This window comes from Urocitellus parryii, unplaced genomic scaffold (genome assembly GCF_045843805.1).
Source record: "Urocitellus parryii isolate mUroPar1 unplaced genomic scaffold, mUroPar1.hap1 Scaffold_40, whole genome shotgun sequence".
In the NCBI taxonomy this organism is placed as follows: domain Eukaryota; kingdom Metazoa; phylum Chordata; class Mammalia; order Rodentia; family Sciuridae; genus Urocitellus; species Urocitellus parryii.
The window spans coordinates 5,510,756-5,530,809 of record NW_027553586.1 but is presented as its reverse complement, the minus strand read 5'-3'; positions in this window follow the sequence as shown (position 1 = coordinate 5,530,809).

Genomic DNA, 20,054 nt, shown 5'->3' with positions numbered 1-20,054 from the left:
AGGTAAGGCCCTATGTCTTGGGCAATTTATCTCCAGGCAAACTGAAGTTAGAAGGCAAGGCACATGAGCTCTCTTGAGGGATGAGGGAATGGGATATCCATTCTTCTCATACAATCAACTATGTCACTCAGGCAATAGGAAAAAAAGCATTGCATCCAGATAAAACTATTCAAAAAATAGGCAATAAATGTTTTTATCTCCCATACAGATTTTTTTAAAGTTTTTATAACTATAGTTATGAATAAGATTCTACAAAATTTAGAATTAACATGCCATGATATTTTGTTTGGCTTTGAGAGAATTGTAAACTGGTAAGTTATTTTTTGGCTAGTATTTGTTCCAATATAAAGATATATCAACAAATCAATTTTAACATTAACGCTTCTAAATCTTTTTTGTTTAATAGTATAAATTTGGATTAGAAGGACAAGGACAAGGAACATCAGTTCTTTTACATAATTCTCTACTTGCATTTAATTCTCACTGAAGTCTTAAGAGATTGTACAACTGTTTTTAATTAGAAACCAGAAAATTAGACTGATTAACTTAGAGTTGGAGCTGATATTCCCTTAAAGCCCCTTGATGTCCAAAAAACTGGTGAAACTTAAGTTCCTTCATATTATTGAACCTTTGGCCTTTCAAATTACTTCAACATTTAAAGTTTACATCTAAAAAAATTGTCAAATAAAATATATTTTCACTCTTCTCATCTAAGCCATCATAACTATTAGAGGACCCAGTTCCCCTTCCACTGATACGATTTGAATTAATTTAAAAAGCAGGACTGGGGATGCAACCTAATGGTACAGAGGTTGCCTAGCTTGCATGAGGCTTGGGTTTGATCCTCTATTATCCCTTTGCTCTACATAGCAGCCCATGTTTGTTCAGCGTTTCATGGGGAAGGTAAATGGGGCCTTTGATCAAGATTGCAAAATACACTGATAGGCACTAGTGCTCAGGAATCTATAACAGATCGGGCTCTTTCCACCATCTGCCTATTTCAGGTTTGGGTAAAAGAAGAAAATATCGAATGTTTTCTTTTGCCAACAAATGATAGCATGGGATTGGATGATCTTTAAGTCCCTCCATCACTCACAGATCCTGGGAGTTCATGAGTGCTGCTCCATTGGCCACCAGGATCAGCATCTTCCAAAAATACTTAATGTTCTAAAATAATCAGATGAGCAGATGCTGACCAATATCTCCACAGGGTAATGGTTTATTCTGAAACAACTAGAGAGTCCAAATAGTTGACCTGGAAAATGTGCTCTTTAGCAAAACATTGATGGTAGGAAGATCCAGGGACAGAAATGAAGAGAGTTCCAGACTTTGAAATTCTCAAAATGTTGCAGATACTGTTCCTTAGGAGGAATTTTTTACTGAAAATATTTAAGTGTTAATCTTAACAATTAGAATCACAGCTATCCCCTGTGTTCTACATGAAATTTTTCTAAGACACCAACTCATGACTTCCTATTTCCCACTTCAACATTTTTATATAATAAAAATTTCCCTGAAATTAAGAGTTTGGATAAAGAGAGAGGATTAGAAGCTAATCTAAAAATAATAATGAAATCTTGATATTATGTCAACACTCAGTAAAATTGCTGTAGTCCTATCACTTCTCTCATATTGGAGGTTTTATTCCATAGTCCCTATTTTTTAATGTTAAGGAAAATAACTTCTGAATTGCTGATTGCTCTGGAAAAAGAAACAACTTTGAATTTCCATGACATCTCAGGCTCTGCAGGAGTAGAAATTCGCAGGCATTGTAGCATTGTTTATAACTTTTAGTTTTGATGCTGTTCCAAACTTACAGAAAAATTCCAAGAATAGTATTAGGACATTTTTACTATTCCACCATTTGATATATCATATTCTCTCCACTGCCCCATGCATGCAAATATGCTCTCCCCCTCCTCCCCCACATTCCCTGAGCTACTTTAGAGTAGTTTGAAGATATTTTAATCCTTTGCTCCTAAATACTTCAGTGTGTATTTTCTTTAAAAACACAAGGATATTCTCTTATACAAACACAGTGAAATTATCCAAATTGAGAAATCTAACATTAATACAATGCAATACAGTCTCTATTAAAATCTCAACAACTGCCCCAGTGATATTTCTGGCTTCCCCTGTTCACCTTCAGGATCATACGTTGCATGTAGTTGTCATGCTTCTAGTCTATCAATTCAAAACCAGAAACTAAAGAATACTTTATTTTGGATCTTAGAATCTGCAATGTGGAAAACAGCTCAGACAGTTCTAAATCATGGTTTCAAAGAAGTAGGGGAAGCAAGGAGCTTTCCTGGGCAAACAGTTCTGAATTATGACAAAATGGCAAAAAAATTTTACACAGGAAACTTCTATTGAATACTGGGAAAGAACGGGTGCTGTTAGATGGGTAGAAGATAGAGAAAAGAATATATGTGCTTAGTAAGAATATCTGTGAAACTAGAGCTCAATAACCTCTTAACCCACATCTTGAGTCTCTGAACATGATATAATTATCTGGTCATTTCAGATGCCTGCACTCAAAGAGTGGAGGTGGCCAAAATTCACATTCCCAGTTTCTCAGGCATAATCTGGAGATGCACATGAGTGCTACTTCCTTAATGGTGTGTGCAAACGCGTGTGTTTTGCAGTACTCGGGACTGAACCCTGGACTTCCCATGCTAGGCAAGCTCTACTACTAAGCTACAACCCCAGCCTTCCCTCCACTCCATTTTCAAAAACTCTTCTGGTGTTGCTTTCACCTGATTTTCCTTTTTATTTTCACACTCCACTTGTCTTAAATAGGTCCTCAGCCTTTCTTTGTCTTCCTAAACCTTGACATTTTTTTAATAACATAGGCTAGTGTAAGGTGAAGGAAAATTTTCTCCCTCCTCTTTGAAATTTCACTGAAATAAACAGAAAAAGACAGATTAAATAGGAGAAAAGGCATGCAAACTTGTTAACTTACAAAAGGAGAAAAATCACAGGAATGAGATAAACAACTCGTCCATTATTCAGAAAGCTTTCCATTATTCAGAAACTTATATACTCCCCTTGTTCTGGTATATAAGGTGATGGAGGTGAAGAATGGGTGATAGTGAAACATCTTTAAAAATCCATGGGCTTAGAGAACATGCAATATCCTGGGACCTAGTCCCTTGGCCCTGCAGAACAGACAATGGGTTTTAAATGATTCTCTGTGGGTCCAATGTAGAGGACAATGCAGTGTGACAGAAGTCTGCCCAAGTGTGTTGACAGACTTTAATCTTTATACCCACCATATGTGTTTAGTTTTTTCTGGTTAATATTTCTGTAAAAGGACTGAAGACAATTATTGTGCTCTTCTTTTGGATGATCAGGTGAGGTAGATAAAGGAACTTTCAGAGTGCACCAAAGCAATATTGTACCCTTAGTGTGTAATAGTGGGGAGAAAGGGGGAAGTGTGCATGGTGTTGGTTTGCACCAATACTGGTGAAGTTATCTTTGCTCGATTGGTTAAGGTAGTTCTTGTTTCCTCCACTGTGGATGGACTGTTTTCCCCTTTGTAAACACATAGTAGGCAGAGATGCCATGCATGCATCATCAAACTTCACTCATAATTTACATATGATATAATTATAATCAGTGTTTATATTCCACTGTAATGAACAGATTTTTCTTCCTCTATTTATTCCTTCCATTTATTCCTTCATTGACATTAGTGTGTACTCACAGATTCTTATTTTATTCCATGGACTATAATCCATCACCATCATTATATATTTTGATGTTTCAATTGCCTCATAGTTGGCCAGGTGTGAATTTCATCAAGTAGGGTCCTGAGAGAACTGTAACATTAAGTTTTTTGTAAGCAGTTAATTTGACAAGATAAAAATACTTTCTGTATATATTAGGGCACCTAACATCACCAACCACTTTCTTAATTGACATTTCTTCTGAAAGGAGCTATCACACACAATCTTCTTTTTCTACCAGTAAAATGTCTTTGTCCTTGCTTTCTTTCTAGATCTGACCTCCCACCAGCCCCACCCCAGTGGCTCAGCAAAAATTGTTGTTGGGAGATTACCATTTTCAAGATGGGATCTCCAGACTACAGACTTATTTAAAAACTTAAAGGTAGCATTAAAAGTCAGATCTGGATTAGAAACATAAGAGGATACTAGGGTGCTGGGACTACCAGTTCCTAACCCTTTGGAGAGATGTGGAATCTACTTTTTGTTGTTGTTGTTGGTACTGAGAATTGAACCCAGGAGTGCTTAACCACTTAATTATATCTCCATCCCTTTTTATATTTTATTTAGAGACAGGGTCTCATTGAGTTGCTAAGTGCTTTGCTAAGTTGCTGAGGGTGGCGTGATTCTCCTGCCTCAGCTTCCCAAGCCCCTGGTATTACAGGTGTGCACCACCATGACAGGCTTAGAATCCACTTTGAAAGTTCTATTTTTAAGAATGAATTAGAGGAGCTAGAGTTGTGGCTCAGTGGCAGAGCGCTTGCGTACCATGTGTGAGGCACTGGGTTTGATTCTCAGCACTGCAGATAAATAAATAAAATAAAGGTCAACTGACAACTAAAAATATTTAAAAAGAAGAGGAGGAAGACAAAGACGAAGAGGAAGAAGGAGGAGGAGGAGGAGGAGGAGGAGGAGGAGGAGGAGGAGAAGGAGAAGGAGAAGGAGAAGAAGAAGAAGAAGAAGAAGAAGAAGAAGAAGAAGAAGAAGAAGAAACAACTAACATCTGTGGGCTACATGATTAGATGATAATCCATGGAGCAGGGCAAAGTAGGATTGGGACGGGCCCTGGGGGGCTTCAGGGCAGCTAGCAGTGTTCTATTTCTTGACAAGGGTCATGATTCCTGGAGTGCCTTGTAGTAATTTACTAAGTTCTACCTTTATTTTGTGTGGTTTACTGTATCTCTTTCTTTTGAACATGAAAAGTTTTTAAAAATGTACCAGGAAACCTATTCTGAATCCCTTTGAGTTAGCTGGCATATGATCATGTTCTCCTGGAACAAAGCCCAGAGCCTTCGCCCCAGCGCTGGCTTACCTTCCTGACAAACCTTTACTTTGCTATCGAGAAAGTGACATCATTTATTTCAGTCACATCATCCTCAATCTTTTCAAACATAAGTCAGAAAGTTGCTCTCTAAGAAAATGTTCTGCCATCCAACTGGAAAATTCCCTAATCTTGATTGGACCATACACCAAGTATTATTTCTAGGGACCTCTGGGGCTTCTTAGTTGGTTTTATGGACCTTGATTTCCTCACCTTGGGGAAGCCTTGATGCTTTCTTGTTAGAAACATTAGGGGTTAAATCTTTCGTTTGGTTTCTGAATAAGAATAATTGTTTTCCTGGTTGGCCTTGCTTTGTTTTGTCTGGAAAAAAATTGTCTTGAACATTATTTATATGTTCAGAGGTTAAGCTTTAAGATATACTCTAACTGAACTGGATTTTCCTATTTTTCAAGACATGAAATTTTTAGATTCCAAATTTTTCTCATGCTTTTCCTACTGCAAGAATTTTTGAGTCCTACATGGTTTCAATGCTAAAAATGTCCCAGGTACACTACAAAATGTCTAAACTATATGACAGAAACTGATAATTTGCATTTTTGTTCTGGTGTCCTAGAGCAGCTCTTGCCTATTTAAAAATTTCCATGGTTTCCAGTTGCAACTCCTTTTAGTAGAATTACTCAGTGAGTTCGTGTTTCTTTTGGTCATATTTCTATTTGTATTTACCTGGACATTGGTGACTTATTTCCTGCAAATTAGTTGCCCTATCCTTGTACTATTCCATGAAGACTTATAACTTGGATCTCAGCCAAACTTTTGAGTATATTTTTTTCTATCTTTATGGGATGCCCCGACCGGCAGGACACATCAACGTGGGCAGCGAACCTAGATGGGGAGGAATGAAGGGACAAGAGACACGAAGGGTGACAGCAAGACAAAAGTTCTGATCAAGCTGAAAACTTTTATTGTTCACACAGGGGTATTTATGGGCTGGGGATGGGGGGAGCTCTCTTATCGGCAGTTGCTAGAAGTCTTCACAAGGTGAGATAGCACAGGATGTTTCAGGAAGACAGATGGCCGCAGGATGTCTCAGGGAGATGGATGGCTGCAGGGTGTCTCTCAGGCGAGATGTCTCCTAGGGGGCTGTTTCTTGTAACTGTCAGGCTATTCTTTGAAGGAGAACTCCCTTTTGGTCCCTGGCACTGTCAGGCTATTCTTTGAGGGAGAACTCCCTTTTGGTCCCTGGCACAAATGTTAGGAATAAAAACCTTCATATTATAATATATGATAAAAATTGTTCAAAGATAAACATGAAAATAAAAAACATGATATTAAACACTGGATGGGATTGAACTATGTTTTTAAATAATCTGGTCTTATGGAACAGGGATGTAGCTCAGTGGTAAAGCACTTGTCCATCAGCATAAGACTGTGGATTTGACCCAAAGACCACACACACAAAAAAAACAATTATTATGTAGAATCCACATAATAATTCTAAAAACTCAAAGTTTGCTAAGACATAAAGTAAAAATAATCCATGCTTTATAGAACAACTATTTGTGACTTCACTTTCTAATTGTAGTGTTTTATGTCAAATATGAAAAAAATAGTTCTTTTGAACTAGACAGAAAAAATTAAATTAATGAAAATCATTTCCTCAGGGAAAAGTACTCAACACATGATATAAAACCTGTCCCATCATTCCTAAAATGAAGCACCCTGTAATGTGCATCATACATGTCTAAGTGGGAGGGTGGACCAATAATCAATAGAGGACTCCTACCTTGTGATCTTCTCCTCAACCTATACAGCTTTCTCCTGCTCTATTACTAGCGTTCCTTGCTTTGGATTAGTTGAAATACATGCCTTTTGTGTTTTGTGACAATCCCATCTTTTTGTTAAAAAATGCCTCTCTATATCTAAACATGTATATATAATGTGTGTGTGTGTGTGTGTGTGTGTGTGTGTGAGAGAGAGAGAGAGAGAGAGAGAGAGAGAGAGAGAGAGAGAGAGAGAGGAGAGAGAGAGAGAGAGATTTTTTTCCCAAGGAAATATTGAGAGTCTTCATTGAGATTTACATGAATTTAGAAAATTTAGTGTTGTCTGAGATTTCCTACAATCTATTGTATCCTCCTGAGCTGACCATAGTAAAGAGCAAGACGATATCTAACAAGAAGTTTCACATGGTCAAGGATGCATCAGGATCTCAATAGTGATATGCAGTATTATTGAATGAGCCTCCTCTTTGCAACGATAAAAGTTCATGGCTACCAAGCAATTCTTTGTATTTTTAAGGCAGCAGTGCAACAGTAAAAGCATCTGCTAGTTCTGTGTTAGCTAGATTGACATTCCATTCAAAATTAAGCTGGGAAATCTGAGCCTTTACTCTGCTCTTTGTGTTTTCCATCAGAAATAGTAATTGTGAACAATTATCTTGAGTGAAAGTGAAACTTTATGTAAGGTCACTTTGCAAACTGCCCACAAAGGGCAGTCATGCTTCCTCTGCTCTAAAGTATTTTGGGTCCAAATCTCAAAGCAATTTGAGAATGTCAGAGTATCAAATGCTAACCTTTGGGGAACTGGAGGTTTGGAGCTAGTCCTGGGGGTTCACAGGGGCCAGATGCCAGTTCTACTCCTGGTAGAGTATACCCACTGGGCAATTAACGAGAGCCTTACTATCAACAGCCTTACCTCACGGTGGTCATGAGCATGATACAGAACAACACACAAAGAGGCAATGATACCCATCAATACTCAACTTGTTGTTCTTTTATCTCACTTCCCTACTAAGAATAAACCCAATTTTGCTAAATCTCTTATTAAAGTAGTATAGGCACTACCTCTTCAAATTTGTTTCTCACTGACTTGACTGCCCATTCGTGCCACATAACCTATCCTCTAATCAAACTTAATTCCTAAAATATGCCTATCTTATAGTATAATTTTCTATTATTTAATTTTCTATTATTTTTATTATGTAGTTTCTTTTGCTAAGACACTCTCCCTGAAATGTCAACTTTATCCCTATTTTACCCATCCTTCCTCATTTGTACAAAATCTACTATTCAAGGAATTTCTTATTTCCAGACAGATATGAATCTTTCCCCTCTGTTTATAGAAATGTTTTCTATTTCTTTGGAACAATTTTCACATAATAGGTCATGCTGATGCTATTTTTTTTATTTTTAATTTAAGGACAGGTTTATTTTAATCTTCTACCGTAGATACCTTTGGTTGATATTCAAAAAAAAAAAAAAAGGTGTCTGGGGTAACACTATGTGAAATAAGAACTAAAACTGTCAGGCATTTCAACCAATATTTATACAACAAGCAGATACTTAAAGAGCTCCAGAGTATAAAGAATTTGAAAGCCAATGCTTTTTTCTACTTAAATAAGAAGCTAAAGTGTTCTGTGCTAATGTGCCCTTGTCAGAAAAAGGCCAAAAGTATGAAAGTACTAAAATACAAGTATAAAAGTACTAAGAACAACTTTTTGTTCCTGTAACTTTTGCAAATTATTTATCCCTTGAGTCTTTTTATGTAATATTTGATTGCCTTCCTCGTAAAAGAACTTATCTCTCTCTCTTTCCCTGTCCTGCTTATTAAAATTTTTTCCCACACACAAAAAATTCACTGCATGTCCTTGATGCTGTTCTTAACTTGACTGATAAAAGACATAAAGGTGTCATTTTGACAATTGGATTAAATTTAATTAAAATTATCACATACTGTATTATTATTATCTTCTTTAATTTCTGTTCACATTGTAGCAGAAACACGGAGAATAATTGTAAAACTTGATTTCTTCCAGTGCAGTCTTTACCCGAGTTAGTCCTCGCAAGTATATATCAGTTCTATTTCCATTTACAACTAAAACTATTTCATATCTAATTTTATTTTCTCACAATCACACATTTCTAACTATTCCTTCTGTTGTTAACATATGTGCTCTGACTTTACTAACAGGGCTGATCTTGCTTGATTTTCTATTGAACTCATATCCTTGAGTTTTCTCCATAGATTGTTGGCCTTCTTAAGTCATTTATCAATTCTTATTAGCATAAATGTAGAAGTAATTGAAATTCTGGGTTATCACCAACTAAAGTGACATGAATTCTTCCCTTTGACACTTCTCTCTTTTTATTGTACAATGACTTTTGTCTGGTAATTTATGCATACTTTGAATAATCCAGTTCAGTATTTTGTGATATGAAACACAAGACAGATTTCTGCAATGCAGCTACAAAATATTTTATATTAAGGAAGTATAATATATGATATCCTTTATACTTAGATGTGCTCCGATTTGTGGAATGTAAGATCATGGAGAGACTGAATAGAAAAGATTCACATTTATCTCTTTCTCTGCCTAAAAATGGAAAAATGCGTCTAGCTAAACTTACCAAAATATATACCACATGGTATTTTATAGGCATGTTAGGCCTGTCACAGGCATAATAATTCAGTAACAAATAAAACAGAAGAGTTTTTCTCAGTTCAGCAAAAATTTCCTTATACATCCAGGATTTGTACTTCTAAGTACTTTTTCTCTCCTTCTCATCACTCATATAGAAATCATTACGCTTGGGGTTCTGAAGTCTTTAAATGTTGGATTTTCAAGTCCATTTAATTTGATATTATCACAACTTGGGTAGGCCTTTACAAAGAATAAGGGAAAGTTATGTTTATACGTTGGTCTCTTTGAGCTCATGTGTATCTTCTGCACTGCTCATTGGCTAGTTTAGCAGACAACAGAGTAAACTCAAATTTAATCCCTATACAATATCTACATTATACTCACCAGTTTGTACATAAGCTGCATCTTTTACCTATATTAGCTCACTCAAAATGTACACTATTTTTCAAATATATGACATTTCATTACACCAAATCATAAAACTAAATAATTTTGAATCTCCTCTATTTTTCAGGCATTACTGTTCTCTCAGTCTGTATTCACAAACTCTATCCTAGATAATTACAAGAGCCTACTGACTGTCTCCTCATTCTTATGCCACATGCTTCTGGACTAATGTTTATAAAAGAAAATCTCAGTAATGTAACTTTCATATCTAATGTGTTTAAATGATTCCCCACTAACCACAAATAAGTCCATACTCCATAACATCTCATACATTTTCTTGATTAGAATAACTGTTTTCAGATTCATTTCTTTTTACCACCCTCCTTAAAAATTACCTGCAACTGTTCTTTGTAGATCCCATAATGGAATGTTTACTCTTTAATATCCATATGCATCCAAGGCTTTCCTTCACCTACCATATGGTCAGCTTCTTGCTGAAAAATATGATCCTGTTAGTCTCCAGTGTCTTAGACAAAATTAATTAATCTCACACTAAAAGCATTCATTGTTATTATCTCTCCTATAACTCTAGTATATGTTTTAATGTGTTTTGAATTAGTGTCTTGAAAGCAATGGATGGTCTGTACTATCTTTGAAATCAAAATCTTGTAAAATCTCCTACACTTAGTGTATATGCCATGAAATTTGAGTGAAATCAATTTGATTTAGCAGATTTTTATGTATGGCCTACTGTAGGATAAGATTTATTTTATGAATATATTACATTTTCAAACCATGGTGTAGTATGGTTATGCAGTGTGGTTAAGAACTTTTATATATCCTGTGTATAATATCATGACATCTAATTTGTGCAGAGCAGCTAATCTCAAGAAATGTTCCCTTTTAGAAAATGCTGCTTATGCTTTAGATCTCTTACAATGGAATTCCTCAGATTTCATCCCATCTTTATCCTTCACAATTGAAGCTCTTTTTTCAGATTTCATTTCTGGCTGATGTTCCCCTTCTCAGAGTTTCTTTCCAATTACTTAATATCAAACTCCTGTTTTATTCTTAGTGTCTCCATTATCAGTTCAAATGGATAATATTAAATTATAGTTTTATTAAATGGATAGTATATTAAATTATTAATGTATTAATTATGTGGGTAATATTAAATAATGGTGCCTTCTAAATTATAGTTCTTCTCACTATGAACTTTATTAATGCTTGTTGTTTGAGAAGGAAAAATCGCCTTGAACTCTATTCTTCTATTAATGAAAACATATTTCGAGGGCTGGGGATGTGGCTCAAGCGGTAGCGTGCTCGCCTGGCATGCGTGCGGCCCCGGTTGGATCCTCAGCACCACATACCAACAAAGATGTTGTGTCCGCTGAGAACTAAAAAATAAAAAAATTCTCTCTCTCTCTCTCTCTCTCTCTCTCTCTCTCTCTCTCTCTCTCCTCTCTCTCACTCTCTCTTTAAAAAAAAAAGAAAACATATTTCGAGTTCTAAACAAGTGATTCACATGAAAACTTATTATCTAAAATAATCTTTAATTCAAATATTGATTTTGCTAAAATTAATGAAGTAGAAATATATTTATAAAACATGGGAAACTGAAGATATCAGAGACCATACATTTTCAACTATGAAGTGTAAAAATAGAAAAACAAAAAATAGGATACAGGTAGGCTAAAAAAATCATGTGGGCAATTAGCAAAGTAACTAGAAAGAAAGCCTTGCTCTCACAAACTCCCAGTGTAGGGTTTTATTTAGCATCACATAGCCTTTCTCAAAAATTAACACCACTTGCAAGCCTGGGAAGGAATCTGATCTGAACTACAGCTAACAGTGTCCTGTGTCCTAGACATTTGGATGACACCTTCATTCCCATGTGAAACTTGGAAAAAGTCTCATTGCCTCTATTTCTTAGATCTTGAGTACACCTTACCATGGAAATTAGGTTTGCTTTTGGTTATTCTGAGAAAACAAGTGTCCATTCAGACTTATGTTTGTATAGCCTTTGCATATTGAGGAAACTAGATATTGCTTTTTTTAGAAATCAGTATAGTGTGATTTAAGCAATGTATGCTATTGACTTACTTAGATGCAAACTTGCTTCATGTGAATTATGCAATTGCTCTTGGCAACTATCTGAAGCTGAATTTTTATGCTCTGTTAAGCATCCAATCATCAAGACAGCTACTGCTACCCCTGCCATCAGAAAACTATATTTCCCTCTCCTTACATTTAGTGTGTGCTTTAAAACTCACATTTATTCAAGCTTGCTCAGGCCAAGTTTTATATTTCTTCTTAGTGCTGTACTGATTATTCACCCATGTAACTGCACTGAGAATTAGCATCAAAATGGAGATATGAAGACAACCGTAATAAAGATGTTATGAATACTCAAATCTTCAGATCCAAAACTTTCTACTTTAAGAGTGTAGCACATAAATGTCAGAGAAAAGCGCTAACCTTTAGATTTATGAAGAGAACTCTAATGCCATCCGGTGGGCAGTTAAGGAAAATCTCATTTTCCTTTTACTAGGACAGCTATATTTAATGGCAAGACCAAAAAGAGAAAGACATATAAAAATTTCATAACTACACCTTTTCAACACAAACATTTAATATAAACAATATATAATTCATATAACAGTAGTGATTACAAAATGCATATATGTAAATGTACCTCAATGAACATATATGTTTATTCACATACATCATGTACACACCTACATAAGAGAAGAGATAGGGAAGTAAATAAAAGGATAAAGCCAAATGTTGACAGCAGTTATATATTACTAGTGGTGTTTTTAATTAAAACATGAATATGAATTACCTTTATATCAGTGAGTGAAAATATCAATTTACATGAAAAATTAGCATAACAAGTGAGGCAACTCAATAGCAACATGTTTTATTTTTTCTGCTTTTATAATAGGTAGATGAATTTGGTATATAATGATAGGTTTTTCTAGTCAAGTTAGATAATCAGGATGTTATGGTTTGGATGTGAGGTATCCCCCAAAAGCTCATGTGTAAGACAATGCAAGGTTTAGAGGAGAAATAATTGGTTTGTGAGGGTCTTAGACCAATCATTAACCCTAACTCCTAATCCCCCTATTGGAGTTAACTGAGTAAAAACTGAAGGCAGGAAGGGTGTGCCTGAAGAAAGTTGGGTATTGGGGGCATGCCTTTGGGTATATACTTTTAATCTGGTTTGTGAAGTCTCTTTCTCCACTTTCTGATCATCATTTGAGCTGCTTCCCTCTGCCGCACTATGCCATCCTGATATTCTGCCTCACCTTGAGCCCTGAGGAATGAAGTAGGCTGTCTATAGACAAAGAGATCTCTAAAACCGTGAGCCCCTAAATAAACTTTTCTTCCTCTAATTGTTCTTGTAAGCTTTTTAATCACAGCAGTGAAAAAGCTGACCAAAACACAGAAAGAAAGATTTCATACTGAATAAGGACACAAGAGGTCGAAGAGATGTTTCCATGCTATACATTCTCACAGGACTAAAATATTGTCATCCCATTTAATCAGCAAGTATTTATTGGGAGCCAACAATGTGCTAGGTACTCTAAACACAGAAATTAAATATACATCCATCTTCAAGAGACTCACCTATAAGGTTCAGAAACTCAGAGCAGTAAGTACCATGATGAAGATCTACACTGGATGCAAGGACAGTATAGGCATAGCACCAAACTCAGGCAGGATGGAGGGGCAAAATGAGCTACTCAAGTGTCCTCATAGGATATAATTATTGAGCTGAATTTTAGAGATATAAAGGAAAATAAGTATTTAGTCACCAAATGGAAAAAGAGAATGAAGCCAAAGCCTCTTTAGGCAGAACAAATAGGCATGGACTCTCTGAAATACTCATTCCCCAACAAGATATTAATATTCTGTAAGGACAAGGTCTTCTATGACAGTCAAAGTCCCCTTTCCATATGAATTTCTGGGATAAATAGAAAGATGGCAGACCAGTTTAAATCACAGAACCATAAAGTTTTGATATCAGTGGATGATTCTGGGTTGGTCATGTTCATTCCTAGACCAAAGTCCCAAGATGAAATTATGATAAAAAATAAGATAAATTCTTCCTCCTAACTATCCAATAACAATCTAATTTCAACCACCCTAATTTCACCAGCTCACTCTAAATTTGAAACATTATTGAGTGAAATCAGCCTCCCAGTTAATCTGACTCTTAAAGATCATTACATCTTATATTATCTATATGCATTATATATCTTTAAGTTGAAAAAATCTGGATACTTAATTTTTTTTCCATGAAGAGTAGAATCAATAGAAGAAATTTACCAGAAACATCATAACAGATGTTATATGTATTCATAGCATCTGTATTTTGGTTGGTCCTCTGAGATATTCATTCTTTACATAACTCCCTGGGGTTGTAAAAACTACTGAGATATCTAGAATACGTGTGTGTGTGTGTGTGTGTGTGTGTGTGTGTGTCATATATACACACATACATACATATATATCATATATACACACATACACATAGATATGTGTGTGTATAATTTGCAACACAGATTTGAAAAGTAGAAGAAAATGTTAGCAAAATTCTTTCACTATCTAATTTAGCTATATGAATTCATCAAGAAATTTTGTTATAAGTGGCAGAAACCCAGCTTGGAAAGGGAAACTTTATTGAATCTTTCAATCGATGGGACAATCAAGTGCAGCCTCAGAGACTCAGGGAACAAGAACTTCGGTGCTGTTGGGAATCTATATCTGTGTCTACTCTTTGCAGGTTATTCCACTCAAAACTGGATATTTTTTTTTCACAAAGTAAGGAATATCTGCCATGAATTGGTTCTGGGCCTGAACCTCATGCATACCACCATGTGAGAATGACAGACTCTATTACTTCCTATTTATAAAAATCACAAACAAATACAATGGACCTAGCAATAGGCAACTGGATGGTATATTATGTAAAAATTCAAGATTCAGATTAAAATTACCACTTTGAAATCTTGAAGGGGGCATGAGAGTTATTTTGGCTAAGTTACCTAAACATTCTTGTCTCAGATTCTTCATTTCTAAAACAAAGACCTCTGCCTTATTAGCACTTTGAAAATTAAAAGTCTATGCAAATGGATAATCTTGTTACTAGTATTAAATGTTACAGGGTTAAGAATTGTTAATGCTTTATGCAGTGTCCTGTCTTCCTTTCTCCAGGGAACATTCTAGAAAGTACATTTGGCCCAAAGTAGTGGAAACTTCAGACAACTAAGAAAGATACCTTGACCTTTAAGTATGTTCATGTTTTCTCTAGAGGAAAATTCTTATAATGCTACATGAAAGCTTGTCTTGTGTATGGTTTGTGAAGCTAAGTTTACACACCTCAGTAGAATGGAAGCCCAAATATCTAGAACTAAACATACTGAAAAAAATATCTAAAATCTAACATGAAGACACATGTGGGCCTTTCAAGTAGCATACATATTCAGACTTATCAAATGATTCTTAAAGCCCTTTTAAATAACAATAATTAAATTATTCTTCCAAAGTAAATTTTGAATATAAAAGGAATAAAAAAATTTAAAAATGTGTGTACAATATGTATGGCAGTGAAATGTTGACTCAAAAATTAGATTTTAAAAATTTCGATAAACTGCATAGTATAGCTGTCAAGGAAACTTGAGGACCTACTATGTATCCAGTCACATTTCAGGTATGATTTACATAGAGCTGAAAATCAAAAGGCCTGTTTGGTCATAACACTGAGCCCAGCATGGAGCCCAGTGGCCAGCCCGGAACCAATATTCCAAGATGGAAAAAGGGACAGGTCACACCCAGCCTGAAAAATTCAATGATCAGGAATGGAAAGACAAAGATAATCGTAAGAGAGAGGATAACTAAAGTTTGCCCAATATCTTCTAAGCTGCAGTCCAACTAACTATGGCATCTTAAGTGATATTAACAGACATTTGTGGAAGTTTTCATTCATTTATATTTTAATATGCTACTGTGCAGTTGACTATTTTTATTTTGCACACTTTAATTTTAGGTAGCATCTGTTAATGTATCAATGAAAAACAATTTCATGTAGAGCATAATTTAAGAATTCCCCTACCAGATTTATATGAATATCATCTTAAGAGAGTCTATAATCCTTTTCTCATGTTTGAATCTGTCTGGATATTGCAGAGGTGGGATTTTGTAGTAACAGGCAAATGGTAGGTCTAACAGGAAGGAAATAATAATATTATGGCAGCAGTAATGAAAAGTTAATTATTGATCACTGACAAGCAAGGATGAGGTTTTCTAATCAAACAATGACATAAAGATTTTAAGTATATGGAAAGGGAAGTCCTGAGGTTAATGGTTAGGAATATTTTGAAGGAAAATACAAGCAGCAGAGTACAACAAGGCAGTTTAGATATCTTCTGGGTGTTTATAATTGTGGTACAGAGTGAGATAGATGTGATGGCCAAGGCTGTTTCATGTATAATGCTGTTCAGCCATGTTCCTGGTAGTGACCAACCCCTGGTCCACTTTGGCTTACTTTCTCTCACTGTCACCAAGTAGCAGCAGATGTGCTTTGGTACAAGGGAGTCATTGTTCATCCTCTATAAAATGTGTATACAGGCATTTGTGTCTACAAATCATATGTAGTTGAAGTCCCTAAATCAGGATTCTACACATTAGAAATCAATTAAATTTTTAGCCTCTCCTAGGCTTTACTAACATGTGTGCCTGCCTTTCCTTTTCCCCATGGAGTTTTCCATAAATGAACATAACACACAGCATAATTATTATACGTGTGTATGTGTGTACATACTATAGACTGGGCCAATAGGTGAATAAAGCAGAGTCTCTGAAATACTGAACTTCTTAATGTTAATTTGGAATATTCATTCTCAGGACAGATGTCCTAAACTATGAGGATACACAGACTATGCCCACCAAACTAGAGGTAACCACTATCTTGATACTATAGTAACTGTGTTCCTTTGTAGTTTAGCTGCCTAATAATATATTTTTAAACATTTAATTTATTTTTTCTCTATTTGAATTTAATAAAAAATGATTTAATCTCTGTGTTATTCTCTTCTCCTTATTCTTGTTTTAATATGAATAGAGTAGGAAGACTAATTAGTTAATACATGTTATTACTTTATAGGAAAACTTTGTAAATAGAAACTCAGTATAGAAAAAAAAGACTGCCCTTGCCAAATGGATGAGATTATGTTGGTCTTTTTTGCGTGCTACATTAATCTTCCAAATCAGAGTACAGTCTACTTCTACATGGTAGTTGGCTTGAACAGCCCAAATGTCCTTTTCCCTTTTTGTTATCCTTTGAGGATCAAGGCTATATATTTCAGGGCTCGTACTGCCAGCTGGCTTTTAGTACAAATCACTGGCAAGAATGAACACCATGGAACATAAGCCTAGAAACAAACTTTGAAGTAGGTCTCCTTGCTCCGGAGGGCAAATATCAAAGCTGATTTGGTTGGCAACACAAAGACAGAAAATTTCACAAAAGTTTCCACATAAGGGTGAGTTCTACTCTATTTGATGTCTAGGATTTCCTCATTTCATCTGAGAAACAGGAGACGGTCAGCAGTAAGTGCTATTAGTAAATTGATGTTAATGTTTGTAAAATATAAATATTTCACATCTTTGCTCTCATAAGCCCCCAGGAGGTCTCAGTTTTTATATAATAAGAAAATGGCCTATGATGTTCAGCCAGGTAAAAGACTTCCTGCTGTGAGAAAACCCATTCTATTACAAGTTCTGGATCAGTACTATAGACATAGGCATACTGTGGTACAACTTTTGCTTGTCTTCTGTGATGAGTACCTCCATTAGCCTTGGGTACCTGAATAGGGAATTGGTATTGGGAGAAAATCCAATTCTACGTTTGCCCTTAATTATTTGTTTTCTGTTTTTGCTTTCTTTCTCCTTATATCCCATTTCAAAAGAAGCAGCCTGTTAAGTGTAATCTTGGCCTTTGCAAGTATTTAGTCTTTTGTTTTTTTATCTGAGTGTATCACCATTAAGTAACAGAGACAAAAAATGGCAAAACCTACCAAGAGATGAGAAGAAAACCATTAAAATCACATCATTGGGCAATATTCATTTTGAAATGTGTTACCTTACAAAGGAGTGTTATTAGGCTTTCTATCACAATATGCTACTAAACCTGGAAATATAGGTAGGACTTTGGCATGTTTTTATAATAGTTCTGTAAGACATTAACATTGGTACACTTTTTTTCTTTTCTCCCTAACTACATATAGATTAAAACAAGCTATTATTAATTTGCTTTTCTATATATATATATATATATATATATATATATATATATATATATATTATTATTAACAAGCTATTATTAATTTGCTTTCCTATATATCTCTTTCTTTTGATTCCCCAAACAACTCTCAGTCAGAAAGGGATTATTCAACAAATATTTGCTTGGTGTTTTTCAACTGAATATATTTCACTATGGTAAAAAGATGGTACAGAGTTTAAACAAACCTTGTCCATACTCTTGTAGTCTAATTTAACAGGGAAGCCTAAGGACAAATTATTTGAATGAATTATAAGCAGCGAGAAGATAGTTATCAAAATGATATGAAAGAGAAATTGAAGAGTTATCACATTGTAAAGCAAGGGGAGAGAACTTTTACTAAGTTTTGACAGTAACATGTCCTTTTTTTATTCCTTCTTCATTCCTCTCCACTTAATTTTTATTTTTTGCATACACTATACTTGTTTTTTTTCTCTTAAAAGACTCACTCCAGAAGACTTTCTGTTTTTTCCAGGAATAAGTTACGTTTTTTTCACTTGATCCATGGTGTTTAAAAATGAGAGAGACCCCAAGGAACTGGCATCCAGCTTTCTCAGATTTGTCTGCAATGCCTAAATGATAATATCACATTGTTTGCATCATCATGGAAGCAGTCATTGTTATTCTTGTATTTTCCCCACTGCCAATCAGGAAACAAATATTGGATTCATAATGTTCAGAGTCTTCTGAGCCTTTGAGGGATTTTTTAAATCTTTATTTATTCTCTTCTTATCCACCATGACATTTTCCCCACAGATTTTGTTGTTTATTTATTTATTTTTTTATTCTTAATCAATAAAGTTGTAAATAGAGTCTTCCAAAGCCTCTATTTTCCTAAAGAAAAAGAAGAGCAAATTTCAGCACAAAACTCAGAAATTTCCAGTCAAAGTCAAATAGCTTGGGTTGAACCCTATCTGGAGGGACTCAACTCAGTAAAGGGAATCGAAAGTTTGAGCACACTCTGACAGGGTTAATAAGAAGTTGATTAGGTGTTACAGCTCATTATAATTTTCACACAAAGTATTATGTTCTGATCGTCTTGATTCTGTATAAAATAGATGTACTATAAGCAACAGCATGAACTGCATAAGGGTCTGAGATTCTCCCCTTGCCAGAAGACAGGGAATGTTGAAAATAATACTCTAGAAAAGCTGACAAACAGAGCACAAAGTGCTTAGAGGAAAGATTTTAGGTTCTAAGGTTGTCTTCCTACCAATGAAAGAATCATATGTTAGGAGAGCAACATCTTTCATATTGAAATACCCAGAAGTCACAGATGCTTTGTTCAATAAAAATGTTCAATTTATGTATTTTTTTAGTAGAGCATAAGAAAATCTACCTTCATATGCATTGCTTACTTCCATGAGCTAGCAATGTCCATTGGGTATTGTAGTTGGTGAAAAAAATGTTTCCAGAATCTCCAGGAATCTTGAGAGCTACAGAACTTCTTAGGACAAAAAATGTACAATTGTAAAGAGGACATAGTGGCCTGTTGGGGGTGGGGATGGAAATAAACTCACACTGTGCCAGAAATGGAAGGCCTCCATAGGTCGAAATCTATGGCTATGACTTGAAATAATGAAGGACAGATCTAAGAGGTCACAGCCATAAGAAGGAAGATCTATATAACAGAAGCAAGGGACTTCATTTCTATTCATAATAGCTAATGATGTCTGGAAACCTCTCCTGTGAGCAAAGGTAGAAGAAAAAAATGAAGCTGTCCACAGATGTCCAGAATCTGCACCTTCATTTGTTGTACAGTCACATAAGAGAAATGACCTCTCCAGAAAGTGCAATATGAATGACTAAAGCTCTCTTTAATGCTACAAACTAATTCCAGAGCTCAGTAGGAACTCCATGCTGCATTTTCAGGGGGTAAAAAAAATCAAGTAAATATTA